Source organism: Lolium rigidum, chromosome 4, assembly GCF_022539505.1.
Source record: "Lolium rigidum isolate FL_2022 chromosome 4, APGP_CSIRO_Lrig_0.1, whole genome shotgun sequence".
Lineage (NCBI taxonomy): Eukaryota > Viridiplantae > Streptophyta > Magnoliopsida > Poales > Poaceae > Lolium > Lolium rigidum.
The window spans coordinates 259,730,857-259,736,918 of record NC_061511.1 but is presented as its reverse complement, the minus strand read 5'-3'; positions in this window follow the sequence as shown (position 1 = coordinate 259,736,918).

Below are 6,062 nucleotides of genomic sequence, written 5' to 3'. Positions count from 1 at the left end.
TAAACAGAATTGTATCGTCGGCATATTGAAGTATAGATAAACCACCATCAACCAGATGTGGAATCACTCCTTCAATCTGGCCATCAGCCTTGGTCCACTCTATGAGTATAGCCAGCATATCCGCTACAATGTTAAACAACATCGGTGATAACGGATCTCCTTGGCGTAACCCTTTTCGTGTTTGGAAATAGTGTCGGTGTCATCATTAACCCGGATTGCGATACTACCTCCATACACAAAATCATTTATTAGAGCGCGCCACTCTGGAGAAAAACCTTTCATCCTGAGTGTCTGCTGTAGGAAAGACCATTTAACTTTATCATACGCCTTTTCAAAATCTAGTTTTAAAATAACCCCATGTAATTTCTTAGAATGCATCTCATGTACCGTCTCATGCAAGACCGCCACTCCATCAAGGATGTTCCTTCCTTCCATAAAGGCTGTCTGTGATGGCTGGACAACATGATCCGCAATCGTATTAAGTCTAATGGTGGCCACTTTCGTGAAAATCTTGAAACTTACATTTAAGAGGCAAATAGGTCTATATTGTTGAATCCTTTCTGCCTCATTAACTTTCGGTAACAAGATTACTTCACCAAAATTTAGATGAAATAATTCTAGTTGTCCAAGGTGTAGGTCACTGAACAAATCTAGAAGGTCCGATTTAATCGTATCCCAGAAAGTTTGATAAAACTCCGCTGGAAAACCATCAGGACCCGGTGCTTTGTTGCATTCCATTTGGAAAATTGCCTTCTGAACCTCTTCCTTAGTATAAGGTGCGTTTAGTAGACCATTTTCTTCCATAGAAACTTGGGGTATATCGTCCGTTAAGTCCTCATTAAGAGAGAATGTGCTTTCCTCCGGAGGACCAAACAGACCTTTATAATAATTAGTAATGTAAGATTTGAGTTGCTCATGGCCTTCAATCAACCCTTCATCTTGAATAAGAGAATGAATACGTTTTTTTCGATGTCTCCCATTGGCTAAGCCATGGAAATATCGCGTATTCGAATGTCCTTCCAATATGAATTGAGCTTTGGAACGTTGATACCATTTGAGTTTCTCCTCGCGAAGAAGACTCGCCATATGCGCATTTTATTGATTTTTAAGTTCAATCTCTTGCGTAGACAACGGTCTAACCTCCGCAACAGCCTCAAGCTCATCAATTACATTTGATAAGCGAGCCTTCTCTTTTTTAAGGATACCGGCCGTATGGGCAGCCCAACCAGAGAGATGTTTGCGCATTGTCCGCATCTTATTATTCCATCTCAAAATTGGAGTGCTTCCCCCGACCGGTCTCTCCCAAACCTTCTTAACCATATCATGAAATCCCTCTCGATGTAGCCAGCCAAGTTCAAATTTGAACGGCCGTTTACAAACAGGACGGGGATTCCCAGTAGTTAGGATGATGGGAGCATGGTCAGACAGTTTTTCAATACGTTCTAGTGCACGGACTGACACCATATGGTATTTATTTTCCCATTCGGTATCCATCAACACGCGATCTAGTTTCTCGTATGTGGGTTCAGGCAAGCTGTTGGCCCAAGTAAACTGTCGACCGGACATAAACACCTCTCTTAAATCAAGGCTATCAATGACAGCATTGAACAAGAAAGGCCAATGTCCATCGAAACGGCCTTTACTTTTCTCGTGAGGAAATCTCAACAAATTAAAATCTCCTCCGATTAAAATCGGATAAGGATTATCTTTTGTAAGATTTACCAACTCACGTAAAAAGTCAGCCTTAAAAGCATCTTGGGCGGCACCATACACAGCAACCAGACTCCACGTGAAACCGTCTGCTTTATTCTGAATGTCGAGCTTAATGTGATACTCTCCATCGGAACTAGCTAAGACAGTCATGGTGTCTATACGGACGCCAAGTAAAATGCCACCGGACCTACCACGAGGCGGACGAGAAAACCACTCGAAAGTTAATCCCGCCCGACAGTCGGTCGAGAAAACTTTGTGTGAAATTTCGCCTACCCGTCTCCGATATAGCAATGAAATCTAAATCATAATCTCTACAACCATCGGCAATGTGGGAATGTTTAGCCAAGTCACCAAGACCTCTGCTATTCCGAAACATGCCATTCATCGAGAAACTATTTTAGATTTAGTATTCTTGCTATATCTACGAGATTTCTTTCCAGCCGACTATCGAGAACCACGTTCAGAAGCTTGTAGATCAGAACTAAGCTCCACGTGTTCTAAATCGACTTCTGAAATATTACCAATAATAGCCGAGAGAAGCTGACCATCTAGGATGTCATCCTCTTCCTCATCGTCTACTACTGTTGTTTCATACCCAGTGGAAACATTCGGAATAACCGTTAGACGGTCAAACTCGGTCTGTCTCAACACATTGGCCGAAACTGAAATCTCATCAGACCTACTACCCATATTAACTCCTATGCTACTCAAATTTGAAGAAATACGAGTATCTGAAAACGAATTAAACGACTTGGATGGTTGCTTAGTACCTGCCGTGTCGAGGTTCTTCTCAGCCTTACGCCGCATGGCTCTCTGCATGGTGTCCTCATCCGTCGGCCCCGCCCCATCCACCGCAAGAGCGTACCTCCCACTCCGCCTCACCGTCGGTTGAACAACGGGAGGAGGGATCGTGGGTGGCGGCTGCTGCAGGGTGGATACCGGCGATGGAGAAGTCGAGGGCGGTGGAGACCAAGCCGGTGAGGGAGAAGAGGTCGTCGATACAGGGGTAGAAGGTGATGTAGCCCCCTGTATCACAGCAGCCCCAGGCGAGTCCCCCTTCGCGGGGGAAGAGGGTGTCGAAGAAGAAGCGCCCTTCGTCCCATCAGCCTGCCCCTCCGCCCATGGAGGCGGTATCACAGGCTCAACGGGTCCGTCCGCGGGACACGACGAGACCCTCAAGGTCCGCTGCCCCGCATCCAGATGGCGCGGTAGCGTAGCGTCCTCCGCCGCATCGTGCAGCTGCGTATCGACCTCCGAAGTCGGCTGCGGCGACGAAGGTGGCGACAAGGCCGGCTGCTGCATAGCCGGCCGGTGCAACGGCCCCAATGCCAGCAGGCCCGTGGTCAGCTGCAGCGACGCTGGGGTCACCGCGGCCGACTGCTGCATGTTGACGATAGGGACGCAGCGAGGCGCCTTCTGCACAGCCATCACGGCCCGACCGAACCAGGCCCATCGACTTTGCGGCCCACTAGAGGAGGCCTCCAGTGCCGCATCCGCCGGTTTGAATCGCGGCTCGAGACCCGCCGCGATCAACGGCCGCACCGCCGGCTCCTCGGCCGTCACCGAAGGCGAAGCTGCCGGCGACGCCTCCACTACCACGCAAGGGCGAGCTGCAACTCTATCTGCAATGCATAGTGCACGAATCATAAACCAAATCCAACATGCAAGATTTGATTGAGCACGTACTAAATCAATACTACTTTTTTTTGACAATTGTACTAAATAAATACTTAGCTAGATAAGGATTAGTAATCTTAAAACATTATCCAACTAGAAAACACATCAGACAAAGAAACGCTGTGGAGTTCTGCCCAATGGTACCCCTTCGCCCGAGAGTACACTCATGAGGCGAATAGGGTGTTTTCGTCTCCCGTCGACACCGCCGGCATTTACCTCGCTTTTGTGGCCTTCGGGCCATGGAGGCGGGGTGGATCTCGGCCCCAATCGGGGGAGGGTTCTGTTCCCCTGGTTTTAGGGTTTTGGTTTGGTGGGGCGGCGCTTAGGTGATGGTTGCGGCAACGTCATCTCCAGTAAAGTATCCTCGGCTTCAGCCCCATCTCGATGGCAACGTCGAGAAGTTTGTGAGAGCGGTGTGGTTCTCAAGGACTTCTACATGATGTGGGGATCTTCCGATCGCCAAGTAGCTTCATCATCGATTGTTCCTTCTTCGTCTCTGAAACGGATGTGGTCTTCTTGACTCGTTAGACGATTTTCCGTCCGCAATCAACAACGTCAGGTCAACTCAGGGAGGAGCGGTGGCGGCGCCTCATCGACACGGTCTAGAGGTTGAAAACGAAGCATTAAAAAAATTGTTGTAATTTTTGTTTTGGTTAAGCTGCTTTATACTTTTCAATGTTTGTTTTAATGACAGTATCCTATTCGCAGAAGGGAAAATTTCTACGTGGTCATGGGCGTTTCGGGCTTAACTCCAGTGTGTCCTGCCTTTGAGATGCGTACTCGATAGGCGGCAGCCGGCGACCAAGTTAGTAGGCTGGGTTCGACCTATGGCTTTCTCGCACAAGCAAGCACTATACCGGCCCCTCAAAAGGAAAAAGCACCGTACCGGCGTACCACCATCGTAGCCTGGGCACAAAGGTTACACCTAGCTCTTTCATCTCTTCTTGTGGCCATTACTTAATTAACCCGTGCTTCCGCACGACCTCGCAACTTTTGTAACAGTTGAAAAATACATAAAACTTTAATAATTAACTTTAGGAACATATTATTATGTTAGTGTCACTGATAACATATGATGTCAAGATGAAGAGATAATTACCTTCGATCATGACATTTCAATTGCATAATTCTACCATAAGCAACATGCCAATTCATTTTGATTTCTTAAACCTAGAAGAAATATGAAACTTTATTCTATTCGTCCATTAAGTGGTAAGCCTAGCATTACACCTGCGGAAGCAAAGGTTAAAACTCTAGGGAAAAACTAACCATTGTGGACATATATACCATAGCCCATGAGCACAATTTATAAATGGATATGTGTATTCTCCATTTTTAGAATCTTTAAATCAACACTAATAACCTAGAGAACGTGATTATATATACCTAGAAAGAGATTGATAATACATACTTCGTTACACAAAACAAATCTGCAAGATCTAAAACACGTGTAGTTTTGTCTTATAAAGAATAAATCTATGAATAACGAAAATGTACATGGACAATATAATCATTTAATTAACCATGTGTCTTTCTCCATATTGTTTTAAGATATTAACTATAGTTGAGGAATTTTCCCTCGATTTTATGAAAACATTGTATTATGTCAAAAAAAAAGTGTAAATGATTATGCCAAAAGAAGATTTTATGTCCAAATATCATGAACTTGAGGTTATTTATATGTATTTGGGGATTAATCACCATGGATTAGAGTTTGCTAAAGAAAGCAGAGAATATAGACTCATGGAGGACTACAAAGAATGAATTAATGAGTGGAGGTAACTGTAGCAGACCATGTGCAAAAAGTAATATATTTAGGACACGTTAGAGTAGAGGGTATATGTACCGAAATCGCAAACCTGTGTAATCTCAGAGGAAAAGCCGTAACTTAGAGGCATAAATTACCATAGTAGCTGCGTCACATAAAAAAAGTATGCATTTTTTTGCAAGATATTTATTTTATATTTAATATATGCTAACTGGAGATTGTTTGATCTTTCGTTCCACATCATCAAGGCAAAGATTTAACTAACTAACATCATTAACTCGAAGAGTGTTAGTGGTTTATAATTAGAAATTCACACGCCTTAACATTTTTTTTGAAGAAACTCAAACTTTTCTTAGCATTGGCCTCCTTCAGGTTACTATCTCAACATAGATTTTTTTGATAAAGATCTCGACATAGAGGTAGCAAATAATTTAGCATCTCAAGCCTTGCAGCACCTTCAGCTCATGCTACAAAAGTAGCACATTCGATTCTGTTTTTTTATAATTATCACCTCTGACTCGACTGAATAGTGAATACACACACCTCGAGCTTTAAACCACACCATTGCATTAGCAAACTGCATGGAGCCGTATAAGTTGCTTCTCTTGTCAGATACAAACAATAAAAATTGCTTCTCTTGTCCAGCATTACTACTTTACCTGCTGTAACAAAAACATAAAAATAATCATTTCTCAATTGTCAGAATCAATTTATTCCACAACTGAGTATAATTGAGGAGTTCTTCTGAGTGAAATTGAAGGAAAGCATCTGGGACAATCAGAAAGGAGGGGCATTGAGTAGTTTCTCTATTTACTGACAATATCACCACCCCTTTACCTTGCCATGTGCCAACATATTCTGCCAGTGATTATTTACCACTGAACTGAAGTTCATGCATCTGAAC